At 46.7% G+C, this 14875-nt stretch overlaps 1 protein-coding gene across 4 annotated transcripts in view; it reads left to right on the top strand.

The window, feature by feature from the left end:
* The window catches only part of Daam2 (dishevelled associated activator of morphogenesis 2), a 106866-nt gene that overhangs the window by 17201 nt on the left and 74790 nt on the right, over window positions 1-14875 (top strand). Inside the window, exon 2 of one of the 4 annotated variants that reach the window (XM_047557420.1) lies at window positions 9308-9423. The exons of 2 other annotated variants lie outside the window; for them this stretch is intronic. The gene's annotated coding sequence lies outside the window, so the exon portion shown is untranslated. Of the gene's footprint in view, window positions 1-9307; window positions 9424-12910; window positions 12929-14875 lie in introns of those variants that run through there. One more of the 4 variants, XM_047557421.1, reaches the window with a different exon arrangement.

Below are 14875 nucleotides of genomic sequence, written 5' to 3'. Positions count from 1 at the left end.
CAGTCACCTGCTCTTGCTTGCCATTGACCAAGTACCACTGGGCACCAAAATCCCAGGCATCTGGGTGATACATTCCATAAAGGTCAGCCTCCTGGGGCAGAAGCATGGCAGAGGAAAGCAGGGAGCAGAGGCAGAGGGGCAAGCAGAGAATAACCAGCACCTTATCTGTTTCTATATGCCTTGCAACCAAAAAGAGGCATCTCTTTGGATTCACCCTGTGGTGATGGACAGGACCTTTGTTCTGTGTTTAAAAGGCCCATGTTTTGGAATGAGATTTGAAGATCAAGTATTTGTTGGGCTTTAAATACTTTGCAATCCATAGAGTGGATGTGTGTTCTCTCCAGTGACTGAGCTTGGTGGTCTCTGGTGTCAGGGTATGAACTGGAGACCTGGCCCAGGCTCAGGCCAAGTGGTACACATCACACATCGTGGTGATCTTAAGGGCTCTGACGAATAAGGGCCTGATGCCAAGGATACTCTTGCCTGGACTCTCCTTGCCTCTCCCCTCCTGGCTCCAGCGTGATTGGCAACACTCATTGCCCTCACCCTAAGGCTTGCTTGAGCACGTCTTGCCTCCCGTGAGAGCTGTGATAAGTGCCAGAAAGGAGTGTCCCTGCATGGCGGGAACACAGTCTCTACACACGATGGCAAAGAACAGAGGAAGCAAATAGTATTTCTGAGCTCCTGAGGGGTACAGAGGTTACAACCCATTAAATGAATCACTCTGTACACACCAAAGAGAAGGGACACCTGAAAAGCCACTTAGCAATGAGGCAACAGTTCATACTGTACAAATAAAAGCATCCTTGGTAAAGGAAGGTGAATGGATGAGCCATTTGATTTGGTGAACTTTGGAGGCAGAGGCCCTGTTCTGTCATGCAGTAGCTGTGTGATCTTACATAACCCACTTGACCTCTCTCAGTAGGCCTCAGGTTCTTCATCTGTAAAATGGGTGAAATGAAGGTGCATTCCTCATGGGCGATTGGGAAGATGGCATAGGATCATCCATGTGAGGCAGAGTGCCTAGCACAGAATCAGAAGTGCTCAAGGAATTCTGGCTGTTAGCAACATCATCATCATCATCATCATCATCATTGTCATCATCATCATTGTCATCATCATCATTGTTATTATTATTATTATTATTATTATTTTGGAGATAAGTTCCAATCATGTTTTTGGAAAGAGAAGTAAGCACTCCAAACTTCCAGGGGCCTAGGCCCCTCCCTTGAGTCTGTTAATTTTCTAGTTCATTGCCCTTTTCTGACCAACCTCGCAGGCCTCCTTCTTTGACTCACACTCGAGACCCATGAAGGGCCAACATCAAGATGTGAACCTGGCTGTCGGCTTGGTTCCCTCGAGGTGGAAAGTCACGAAAGGTTCAGGAGGCAAACTAATCTGCAGAGGTTATCTATTATATAGTGCTTCCCAAACTGCAATTGAGAGCACGCCAGGTTCTCACAACGGTCCTGAGGGGGGGAAAAAACCCAACTGTTGTGGTTAAGACATTTAAGCAACACCCTTCTGTCTCTCCTCCTCTTACCCCGGCAGAGCCACAATGCTCAGAGAAGCGCTGCGGTAATAAACTGGTTTCAGATTGTCTAAATAGCACTCCCCGTTTATTTATCCAAAGAGCTGTTTTCCTGGGACACCCTGCAGAAACTAGTTTTTGAGGTTTGTATCAGTTACAATTTGTGTTCAGCTCCATGGAGTAGAAACTTGAGAGTTGCTCTGTCTTCTAGGGTTTTTAAAAATTATTATTATTGTATAAGCTACACTGTTCAGAGTTGGTAGAGTGGTTTCAGTGTCATCAGGGATCCAGATCCAGGGATCTCTCTTTACTTCAGCCTTCTTTAGAATGAGATTGTCGTCTTTGAGCTGCATTCTAAAGAATGGGACTTTTGTCTGCTCATTGTTTCATGGTTACAAGATGACTGCATTGCCCCCATGTTCACAGCTGCATTCCAGGTAGGAAGAAAGAATATTATGAAGCACAGAAGACCCATGCTAGCTACTTCTTTAACAAGCTTCCATGAAAGACCTATCCAGAAATTGGCCAGAACTGTTCAGTAGAGGTCCCAAAGTGCAACAGTCTGGAGGGAAGCTGAACAGTTTTTAACAGGGCATGTTGCTTTTTCAAACAAGAGCAAGGATCTATTAGTATAAAAGAAGGAGAGACAAGATATAGGGGGCAATTAGCATTGTGTGCCACATCGATCAAACCTTTGCTTCTTTCTTCCATGGGTCGATTCTAAAAGCATCCCAGGTAAAACAAAATAAAAACAAAGCAAAACAAAAAGCTTTGTAATCAATAGAGGACGCAAATACTAAGCCACAAGCCACTTGTGCTCACGGACCCCAAATGGAAGATGCTGCTGGTGCCCCAGGCCAGATCCCCCGTTGCTGTGCTTACTCTGGCCGTGCACACACCTTGGTGGATTACCCTTGGCGTATAGCACTCCTCCCTAAGAGGTGCCTGCGAGTTACCATGCTCTAGTTGCTTGTGCCTTACCTGCATCCTGTGCCACTAATGAGGAAAGGGGCAGAAGCCCTGTACCCTTGCCCCTATGAACAAATATGCACTTCACTCTCCGGAGCCCTGCAAAGATGGGCTGAAGTCAGCCCTCACCTGAGACTACATTCTTGCCTGATCCTCCCCTGCCCTCTGGTTCCCCTGGTGCTGAGTGCGCGGCCTTCAATAAACTGCGCATGCGCATCTGCCCAAGGCTCTGCTGAGGACCCACCTCTGGCGTCCAGGAGCAAGCTGGCTGTTCTTCATTTCCCTCCAAGGCACTGCTCTCCAACTTCTTCCCTCAGTCCAGTTTGCTGGCCACTGGTGTGCTTCGGCTTGGTCTAGGGAGTGGGGCAGCTTCACCTTCCACCTGCCTGCCAGGGCCCACCAAGGACATCTATGGACTCCTTAGCCCACCACAGAGGGGAGTCCAGCACCGCCTCTTCTCAAGGCAGATATTCTTAGAAACATTGATTTGCATTCGTAAGCCTACGAACTGTTTGAAGGGACTTGTCTTGTGGTGTGTGTGTGTGTGTGTGTGTATGTATTGTGTGTATTGTGCGATTTTCCATCTTGTGGCAATGGCAGCTGGGTATTTATAGCTGGATCCACAGGGTCGTTCTCACGTGGCTAAAGAAAATGAGAACCTCATGTGGAGTCTGTTTTGTTTTCCCTCTCTGCCTCTGCCATCACAAGCCCTCTAGTCCTTAAACCGTCGCTGTAACCAGAGCCACCCTGAGCATCGCTACCATGGAGAGGTTATGTAAATTCACTATTTCAGGAAAAAGTGCCTGTTCTCCTTCAGACAGGCCGCAGGGAAAATGAGGGGACTGTTGGGAAGAGCTCGTGGGTGGCACCACAGGGTAGTTCTGCCCAGGACCGTCCTTGCTGGAAAGTCTCCCCAGATGAACCCCAGGGAATGTGGATTCCTTAAATTGCCCCATGATCCTGCTGCTCTTTTGAAAGAAAGCTGTTGCTTTCTCTTTGTTTGTCTGTATTCTTAGGTCTTTTTTTTCATTATAATAATAATAATAATAACTATTATTATTGGTTTTTTGATTCATTGTACACGAATGGGGTCCAACTTTCATTTCCCTGGTTGTACACAAAGTAGAGTCACACTGTTTGTGCAGTCATACATGTACATAGGGTAATGATGTCTGTCTCATTCTAATATCTTTCCTTCCCCCAGCCCCCTCCCTGCCCCTCATTTTCCTCTACACAATCCATCCTTCCTCCATTCTTCCCCCGTTGCCCTGTTATGTATCATGATCCACTTATCAGAGAAATCATTCTTAGGTCTTTAAGTCTGTGTTCCGTCTTCTGGGTTGGACTGAGGCTGTGATCTGTTTGCCCAGGTCACTAGGGTTCTTGGGGGGATGCAGTAACTCAGCCCTGGCTTCCTCCAGAATGGAGGAAGCTCCCTAGACAGCAGGGTTGGGAGTTTGCCTGATGAGTCCTGAGGAGCCTGCAGGCTTCCCAGCAGCTTTAAGCTGAGGACACGAAGGGACCCAGGACCCCTGTGAACTCTCTACAACTTTGTTCTGGAGGTCTGAAGCCCACATGTCCACACTCTGCACCTGAGCAGCTGAGATGGCAGAGAATGCAGGAGTGTGGCTGGGGCAGGGGTGAGGCAGGGTCGAACAGGCGGAGTCCCTAGAGAGAAAAGGAGGAGGGGAACTCGAACTTAGCTGCCCTGGCTTCAGGGGTTTGGGGGAGCATACATCTTCCCATTCCCTGGCCATGCCCAGAGTTGTCTCTGCAGCTGTCCCACTACACTGAGGGTTTTCTAAACTCCCACTCTTCAAATTCCTCCATCAATATTTACCTTTCTGAGGGCCCACTTCTCTGCGCTAAACACTTGAACATTTCAAAACTACATTCTCACTACAACTCTGCACAGTGGCTGTTAACCCCTTTAATAGAAAAGGAGACTGAGGTTCTAAAAGATTAGGAGACTTGCCTGCAGTCACATAGTTAGTTAGTAGTACTGAGGGGATTCTATGAGCCTGACCCCAAGGCCCACATGGTACTGCCCCCTAGTAGGTCCCAACTGTGACTCTTTGTGGTGAACTTGACCACCAACTGCCTGACTTTGCTGTGTTGTGACTCTGACTTCAACAAACATAATTCAGTCTACTGCCTCTATTCAGAGTAGAAGGTGACTTCTGATCGTGGGACCAGAGTAACTTGTGGACTGCTGATAACTTGAACTACCTAGTTAGTCCTGCATCTTAACCCTGCCAACCCTCAGCTCTGCTGCAAACACACCCTCACCTTCCGTTCCTGCCTCCTTCCTCCCTTGATCCAATCCTGTGAGCACTAGAGGGTTTCCAAACCTAGGGTAGAGCCAGCCATTCATTAGTCTTTGTCCTGCTTCCAAGAATCCCAAATATACAAGAATCCCTCATTGAAAACCAAGCATTCTTGGGGAAAGTGTGTGTCACCAAGACAGCAAGATTCCTCACACTGGGAAACAGGATGGTGGTGCAGTCCAGGAAAATAAGTGCGGACTTCAGAGTCAGATGGAAGGGGATTGGCTCCCAGATACCCGCTCAGCAGCTGCTCACCAGCTTTCAAACCACAGGTGGGGAACTCACCTTCCCGGTTCATCTGAGGGCACTAACCTGGTGATGACATTTCCCCTGGACAGAGAAGGAGCAAAGAGGCAGGTTGGGGTGTGTATGTGTGTGTGTGTGTGTGTGGGTGTGTGTGTGTGTGCGCGCGCGTGCGCGCCTGTGTGCGTGTTTTGTGCATGTGCTACAATCTGTGCAGTTCCCCTTGGCGTGAACCACTAACTGCCGGCAGAGCCATTGAGTGAATTTTGGGATGGTCATGGTTCCCCAAGAGCAATGAGCCTGGCTGCCCTTCCATGGTGCGGAAGCACTTCCTCTGGGCAGCTCAGCTTACTAGAGATCTAAGGTCAATGCCGAGGAAAGCAGCTCAAGGTGGTTCAAGGACATTTAGAAAGCAGCCTCTCCTGCATATGCAAATTCATAGGCTAGAAACAGAGGACTAGAGCTAAGAGGAAGCATGTGAGGTGGGTGAGCAGAGTGGATGTGGAGTGAATTATAATCAAGAAAAGCTTTAGAAGGATTTTTTTAAAGCAACTTTCCCTCTTGAGCATAAAAAATAATTCATGTTCATCATAGAAAATACCTAGAAGCAGAAGACAAAAATAAAATTAGCCTTAACGTCTATCACTAGAGGACAGGAAGGGGGTTGGATCTTTCACTCTCCCCACCCCAAGCCCCTAGATCCCCCTGGTCACAAACACCACTCCTGGCGAACATGTCTTCCGAGGTCAGTTAACATCTGGCAAGTAACATTCCCAGTCTTTTCTCTCTGCATACATTTTTAAAGAGGGTTGAGGGCATATTTTATGTACAGATGTGAATCTGCTTTGTTTTCTGATTGTATACCTTGCCATCTTTGTAAATTACCATTACCAAATTTGTAAATGAGAGGTTTGGAGCTGGGTGTGGGTTAGGGTATTGGTAGTGAGAAGACTCAGAACTGGGTGAAAAGGGTATTGGATGCGATTAATCCAATAAAACACTGGAGTACCCCATGTGATGGAAGATCTTTCAAATGGCTCCCGTAGGAACTGTGGACAGCAACAAAGCAAGCTCTTGCCTTGCTCATGACCCGATCCCCTGGCCATGAATAGAGCAATGATATCATTTCTGAGGCTTGGTATTGGATAGACACTAAATTGAGCCCTTGATATAGGATTGATTTTTACAACTCTGAGATGTAGGTGGTTAGATATCCATCTCTCAGACTTGGAAACAAGTTTAGAAGAATTAAGAGCCTTGAGCCAAGTCCCTCTTGATAGCAGCTGAGCTGTCATTTAAACTCATTCATCTTTCTCCTACCCATGGTCCTACCTACATGACTTCCCATCCCAGGAAAGAGTGGGGCCTTGGATTACACAGATTTTGCTAAGACTTCCTAGATGGACTCACCATGGAACGAGGGGCACTCTCCTATCATTTCCAATCAGGATAGGCCATCTGCATAAAGTGTGCTTCCCTGGAGAGGGAGTTGCATTGCCCGAGCCCTGCTATCCAGAGCGCGGATCAAGTACATTTGAAGGATTCAGTAATCCCGGTGTCACTTCTCACCCTTTGACTCTTCTTCTAAGAAGTATTCCAGGTTGAATTCCACGTAACATGCAATCTTCCCCTCCTCTGTGCTTTTTAGTCTTAGACTACTCCAATTTGAAGCCATTCACTAGTTGATATTGTGACCAGATGTCACCTTAGGAGCCCTCTCTTAGAGATTTAGAATAAGCCTGCAGAATCCAACCCCCATAAACAGAGGGCAGTGGTTCTCAAATTGTGGGCTCTCTGGGACCAGCAGCATCACCATCACTCAGGAACTTGGTAGAAGTGCCAATCTTTGGGCCCACCCCAGGCTCCTGAATCAAATTCTAGGGATGCAGCCCCGCAGCTTGAACTTGATCAGGTTCACATGGAGAGTCTGGCACACACTAAAAGTCTGAGAATCACTGGTCTTGAGATCTCAGAGATGGTGGTTGATATTTTTCATGTCACCTCCAGCTCTGAGTTCCCATTTCCATCCTGTTAGTTAATTAGCCCTTGGTCACAAGCAGAGTGGCCCAGAAGTTAAGAACACAGACCCTGGAGCCAGAACACTTGGGCTTCAATTCTGCCACTATGGCTCACTCAATATGTGGGTACCCTGGAGTGAGAGCCTTAAATTCCCTCTGCCAAGACCTCATCTCCTTCCTTAATATGGGACCCCAATGCTGTCCCCCTTAGGGCTACTGTGAGCACTTAGTGAGTCTGGGCACGTTAAGCATGTGCACAGGGCCTGGTACATGGTAAGCCTAGGGTGAATGTCAGGTACCATTACCGTTTCATGCAAAACAACTCTCTTTTGCACCATGCTGACCCAATTGTGTGATTTAGCCCTCAGTCCCTGACTTACACACACACACACACACACACACACACACACACATACACACACGCCATTTGCACAAGGACTTTGTGAACATGGTAAACTTTAAAGCTCTGGGAAGACTGATGGTGTTTACATTACAATAATGCAAACAATTTGAAACTGAATACTAGACATCCTTTTTCTAAAAGAGATTACTTAGCCAAAAGTCATGTCATTTGACTTTCTTCTTCTCTCCCTTGGTGCTGGCCCAAAACCTGAACAAACGTGTTCCCTCTCTTTATCATGCTGAGTAGGTGGGCTCTTTGTACCCCAGCCCCACTCCTCAACTTTGCTTCTTGTTCACTTTGCAAATCTAAAGACATCTTTCAGATAATGGACCAACCCCTTTGATTCTTCTGCTGTATTTCTTCTGCACAGGGAGAAGAGAGTAGCAGTGAAACTTAGTTCTTTATAGATGGGCTAACCCTCAAAGCTCTTTAGTGGTTCTTTAGTTCTGCGTTATCTGAATATGTATATAATTTTTCCATCAGTCTGTCAATGTTCTTCCTGCCCTTCGTTCTAAACCTTCATACCCACATAACTAGCAATTTCTTTCAACCAGGGTTTCTTGACCTTGGTATTAGGCCAGATACTTCTTTGTTGTATGGGGCCATGCTGAGTATTGTCAGATATTCAGGAGCATTCCTATCCTGCGCCCAGTAGATGCTAATAGAATTCCCCAGTTGCAACAAGCCAAGACATCTCCCAAAGTTGCCAAAGTGCCCTGAAGGTGGGTTGTGGGGTGGGGAACTACCCCCCATTGAGAGCCACTAAGCTAAATCCTTCCTGTAATAGTATAAGGCCAATACATCTTATTCTGCCCCAGAGTTTATCTCTGTAGTGTATTTAATGTCAGGAGACTGGGTGTATCCAGTGACAAGAAAGATAACAGAGTTCCTGCAGTTTCTGGCTCACCCTAGATTTTCAGGGGGAACCATCAGTGCTGTGTAATTACATTTCCTCAAAGGCTCCACATTTCACCCGTCTGCATTTGGGCAAAGGACATCTTGCTCTGGATCCTCTCTGGTCCTCTTGACCCTCCCCATGGAGCAGGAAACCTCATAGGCACCAGGGAATGAATGGCCTTTGGTTTTTGGCTTATAAATACTCATCATCTCATTTCTAGTACTGAGATTTTTTTTTTTTTCCTTAATCATGTTTAACATTCTTGTTGCCGTAGTGGAAACTTTTGTTCTTTGGAGAGCTTCCCATTCTAGGTCCAGGTCAGATTCCTCAGCAAAACTCTGAACATTTTCTAGGGAAGTTTCATTAGTGAGATTGTACCTTTGATGCATTTACACATCTGTGGTTGGATTCTAGATAAAGACTCCCAGGACCCCAAGACAGACAACTGGGGAGGTTTGCATCTGCAACTCTCACTGAGACACCAGTATCCAAATCCTTTTATGGTTCCATTAGTTTTCTGGATGTGTCTCCTCACACTCTATCATCTCAAGTCTAAGTTGAACTGCCAGTGCTTCTGTTAGTCTAAGTTAGATTATGCTTGATAATCTTCAATTCCCACATTCTGGTGACTTAGGACAACAAAAGTTTATTTCTTACCCATGCTACCTACCACTGGTCAGCAGAGGGGCTCTGCTCCACTCATTATAGTCATTAAGGAACCCAGGCTGGCAGTACAGATGGTCTTAGATGCTGATGTTGGCTGGGCCAAAGGAAAAGAGTGCCTGGTCCTGCCAAACTAAAAGCTCTAAACCACTAAGGACACCTAAATTAGGGTTTCCCAGAGAAATAAACCAATAAAACCTCCTATCTATCTATCTATCTATCTATCTATCTATCTATCATCTATATTTATTTTAGGAAATAGGCTCACACAGTTGTGGAGGTGAAGAGTCCACTATCTGCAGGGCAGGCCAGCATGCTGGAGACCCATGAAAGAGCTCATCTTGCAGCTTATGTCTGAAGGCAATGTGTGGGTGAGTTATTTCTTCTTCAGGGGACCTCAGTCTTTTAAAGTTTTCAACTGATTGGATGGGCACATTATGGAGGGTGATCTGCTTTATGTAAAGTCTACTAATTATAGATCTCATCTAAAAAATCATCTTCACAGAAACATCTAGACTCATGTTTGACCAAATATCTGGTTCCATGGTCCATCCAAGTTAACACCTAAAATTAGCCATCACAACATTTGATTCCTACTCTTAGCTCTTGGGCCAGAATTAACCTTGTGGCCCCACTCAAACACAAATGGCCAGGAAGTACCTTCTGCCATGTTCCTGGAGCTGGGGTTGGGGATCAATAACCAGCACAACTATAAATAATTTTATCTGAGGATGAAGGAAAGCATCCATATGTGGTATTCCCATTGAAATGAGTTCTGCATAGTGGATGCAGAGCTAGCCCTCGACTTAGACCCATGTGCCCCCTTTTTTTGGTAGGAGACCTAAAAGAAGGAGATGGGGTATGACATGACTTGTCCTCCCGGGTGACTGAATTTGATTACTGTTACTGAACACCTTCCTCTGTTTTGTCCTAATTGTTCTCGTTCTGAGTGTTCTCTGTGTGGTGTTGTACATAAGAATCATTTGTATCATGGGTATCATGGAAGAATGCTTTGCTAATTAATTTGGTCTTTGTGGTTTACTTTGGGTTCCATCCTTGAACTTGTCTTTTCTTGCTTGGATCAGACTCATTGGAAAGGGCTCAGGAGCCAGCTGTCATCTTGCCACTGTCTCATTTTGTGTTTCTGACAAGTCCCTTCCCAGTCTGGGCTCTGGATTTCCTGGCTGTCTAGGGAGGAGTTGGAGCAATGTGATCTTGAAGTTTCCTCTTAGCCTTGGCATTTTGTATGCCGTTGGTCCACACCCTCTCGGGTGGCCTCAATGCCAGGGTGTGTGCACTGGCTACCTGCTTTGGTACAGCTGAGGTTGTATGGTAGCGTCTTCCTTCATGAAGCTGGCAGAATCGTTCTGGGTTCTAATTTGAAGCCATGGCCTCATTGGCACCCTGACCTGCTGCACATCCAAGACAAGAGACCATGTGGTATGTACCAGCCAGGAAGGATCACCCCTTTGCCCACTGTACCTCTGCCTGGCTGGAGAGGGACTTGAGAGCAAGGGTATGTTGGGTCAGAGCCCTGGGAGGCATGTAGAGGGTGGGGGCAAGATGTCAATGTTCTGGCTGAGCTGAAACAAAGGGCAGGGCCCTGGCCAGCCTTTCAGGGCTATCTGGGTGAACCTAACATTCAAAGGGCAGAGTTGCAAGAACCCTCAAACACTATACCTCCTCCAGTAGTCACAATTGATGCTTCTGGTACTCACCCTGGCCAGTGGCATGAAGTTCAAATGAGATGATGTGTGATGCAGTGCTACAAATTCATATGTGATCTTAAACAATTATTATTATCATGTGCTGTTTTATTCCACAAATGTTTGGTGCTAAGTGCTGGGGATAGCAAAGTGATCAAAGGTACTAAACTAATCAGAATATAGTATGGTGACAGGTCTACTAACATGGTGTCTTAGTTGGTTTGGTCTGCTGTAACAAAATACTAGAAACTGGCGAACTCAGACAATGACTTGTTTCCCACAGTTCTAGAGGCCAGGAAGTCCCTAATGAAGGGGCCAGCAGATTTGATACCTGTTAAGGGTCTGCTTTCTGGTTCTTAGATGGCTATCTTTGCACTATGTCCCTTTCATACGTAAGGGGTGAGACAGCTCTCTGGGCTCTCCTTCATAGGGGTGACGATCCCATTCATCAGGGCATCACCCTCATGACATTATCACCTCCCAAAGACCCCACTGCCTAATGCCATCATATGGGAGATTAGGCCTCAACATGTGAATTTGGGGAGACACAAACATTCAGACCATGGGCAAGGGTGACACTTTCGGTAGCAGTCATTTCTGCTTGGAGTAGAAGGCTCCACAGCACCAGTGAATTGGAGTTGGTCTTGAAAGATGTCAGAGTCTTTAGAGGAGGAAAGAAAGGGCATCCCTGGCAGAAGGCGCTGCCTGAGCAAATGGCAGAAGACTGGATAGACTCATGGAAACCTCTGGAAGTCTGGCCTGGTTGCTGGGTGGGGTGGGTGGGACATAGTGGGAGGGAAGCTGCAGAGGGAGTTGAAGATCAAATTATGAAGGGTCTTAAATAACATAGGAGGAATTTGGATCTCACTGCATTTTTTAATTACTAGGTTTTAAATTTTTTTTTTCAGTTTTGACTGAAAGAAAAAAAACCTGTTTTTTATATTTTTTTTAAAGCCTGCCTCTAGGTCTATAATAGGCAAACCTGAACTCAAATAGATTTAATCACAGTTCTCCTGCCCTGTCCTGTTAATTTTGGTCTCTCCTGCCTCTTAGAACTTCCACGAAGAATACTGCACCTTCTTGATCTAGTCTGGGTTGTTTGAAATATTTGAATGGGAGGTAGAAGGTGGAAGCATTCGTTTTTTTTCTCTTTTTTCTTTTTTCTAAAGAGTAACTGCTTTAGAATATGGAAGATACAGAAAGTTATAAAGGTGGAAAATAAAAAGCATAAATAATTCCACCCTCCAAAGTGAATGTCAGCAGTGGGGGCAGGGGATTTCCTTCCACTGAGTATTTTGAGGACAGACACCTTGTCCTGAAGGTCACCTGTCCTAAGACCTGAACCTGATCCTGGTGGGTATTCCAGTTGCAGTTGCAGATTGACATAGTGTGGCTTTCTGGACTCTTCCAAGAAGCTTAGTGGCTAAGATCCAGTACAGTGGCTCTTGTTCAATCCTAACTTGCCCACTCATTTCCTGTTGGATTGGCAATTTATTGTCACTAAGCTTCAGCATCCTTATCTGTAAAATGGGAACAATGATCACCACCTGCAATAATGGTACCTACCTCCTGAAGTTCCTGCTTCTTCCTGCAGAGCCCTTAGGACAGTGAGTCCTTCATACTTGTTACCAGGTGTTGCACTGCTCTGGTTGAGTCCAGCTCTGACTAGGCTCTGCAGGGGTTAAACTGGCTCCTGGAGAAGGGGCCCTCTGCCTCTGGACAAGTTTGTTAGTCCTCAGGACCAGGGTCCTGGAGCTTGTTCCGAGCTTTTCCCTGGAGAATGCTGGCTCACGCTCCCTCTTTTCCTCCCTCCCTCCTTCCTATGTTTCCACCCCCCTGCAGACTCTCAAGCAGACTTTCCCTTTAAGAAAGACAGCTGGATTCTATGCTACTCTGACAGCCAGCCCTGCCTCCCCTGCTGGGTGCTGTGCTGGGCTGCAGCTGGGACCCTCCTGGGCTTGATGTGAGTGCTGGAGCTTCCAGAAGAGGGGGGTTGCTTTGAATCAAGTGCAGGAATCCATGCCCACGAAAGGACTCCCTGTCTACAGCAACCTACTGTGGCCCTGGGTTCCTACTGCCCAGCTCTGTCGCTGGGACATAAGAGGATCATTCTTGAGGACTGAGCTCAGGATCCCTAAAAAGAAAGTTGGAAAATAGCTCGATGAACTTGGTAAGTGAAAGATTCACATGCTGCTTCTTCCTTCTTGGATTGGAGATTGCAGATGTAGGGTTGAGTTCTGGTGATTCTTGCCAGTGGGATTCTGCAGGCAAATGTGAGGAGACAGAGGTGGAGGCTGGGATCCCCAGGGGGCAGTGAGCCTTGAACTTGGGGATAGCCCTGGTTCCTCCCCACCAGTGGTTGTCACCCTTGAGGCAGGGAGATGAGGGTTGACATCTGGACATTGCTGGAACCTGGCCCAAAGAGTGAAGATCAGTGAAGGGAAGATGTCAGATTTCTCCCTCATTTGGAGAAAACGGAGTGTGGCCAGGAAGGTCTGTTTGTGGGACTGGCCGAAGCCAAATGACATTTGCAGTCAAGGGTGGGTGACCCTGTGAGTCTATCTCAGCAGGCAATTCAGGCCAATATTTCTTCCTCCTGGGTAAGGGAACAGACCAAGCCCTGAGCTTGCTCCCCAGATCCCCAAGAGGCCTATGTTTTCCCCTTGGACTGGGGGCAGCTGCCCATGAGCAACAGGCGGTATCGTAGTGGGAGGGGGCAGGTCTGCCGAGGGCAGGAAAGAATGGAGAGCCTGTTACTGCCGAAGCCTGGGAACGCTGCCTCAGGGGGAGGCCCACGCTAGCCAGAGCTGGCATGAGGAGGAATCAGGGAGAGGTCTGCACAGCAGGACACTGGCTGAGCCAGCTCCCCTACCCTCTGCAAAGCATGTGGTCCTGGCTCCATTTCTTATGGCATGGACACAGGTGAGCTGCTTGGCCTTGAGTGCCCAGGTCCAGTTTGGAGGGATGGCTCTTTGCCAAAGGGTGGCCTCCCATGGAGGAGACTGAACATAATAGCATCCTCTGCCCTGGCACTTATCCGAGGCCAGGGTTTCTGGATCAGAGAAGGTTTCTGGATCAGAGAAGCTCTCTACAGAATTCTGCTTCAACAGATGTTTTCTGTGTTCCTACTTGTGCCAGACTCTGTGCTGGGAATTTACCAATACAGAACATGCCATGAAGGAATTGAGAGGGTGTGAAGATCTGGCAAGCTGTCTTGTATATGGGAGTGAAGCCATCATTGCAAAGTAACAATGATAGTTACCATTTATTTTGTACCTTGAATGCACCCATCATTGTGCCAAGGGTTCTCTGTCTCATTTAATGCTTGCAGGAATTCTCTGAGTCATGAATAAGTTTGTAAGTTTTACAGATGAAGAAACTAAGGCTCAGAGGTTAAGGATCTTATGTAGGATACAGAGCCAATGGACTGCAGACTTGAGCATCTGCATTCATTCATTCATTCAACAAAGTTGAACTGATGACTTACCATGTGCCAGCTGTGTGTTGGTCACTGGAGACACAGCTGAGACAAAGGCCAGCAAAAGCCCAAACCAGCCTAACTCCAGAGCCTAGGTTCTCACCAGCACACAATCTTTCACACTGGGGACCAAAGACCCTTGGAAGGACTGCGTGAATGTTTCCTCCAAGGTTTGAGAACTCTGTGCTTTGAAATGTTTTTTTTTTTTTTGTTTTTTTCTTCTTGAGAAATGTTATATTTTGTTTTCATTTTAATAATAATCTAAAAATTGTGAATCAACTGTATGACCACCATATAACCTACCATTGGCATGAGATTTTAGTCTCCAAGTTTGTGTTTCTGTACAAGTTGGCACCCAGTGGTTTCCTAAAATGATAGTGTTTAACTTTTAAATGCTTTGTTGCTTAAACTGGGTTCTGCATTGTATGCGTAGAAGGCCCAAAGTATCAAAGGTTCAGAAAGGCTACATTGATTCTACTGCAGGAAGGGATGGGTGTGATAAGGGTGTCCTAAGAAGACATGGTGTGACATCCTTTCTCCATGGGGACTCAGCTGGGCAAAGCAGGTTCCAAACCTTCTAGTATCCTGGTTTAGTCCCAGGATGAACCCAGGGCAGAGACTCAGAGAGGAGGGCAACCC

The sequence above is a fragment of the Sciurus carolinensis genome, chromosome 7, assembly GCF_902686445.1.
Source record: "Sciurus carolinensis chromosome 7, mSciCar1.2, whole genome shotgun sequence".
In the NCBI taxonomy this organism is placed as follows: Eukaryota; Metazoa; Chordata; class Mammalia; order Rodentia; family Sciuridae; genus Sciurus; species Sciurus carolinensis.
Note: the sequence above shows the minus strand (reverse complement) of the source record. Positions and strands in the feature narration are given on the sequence as shown.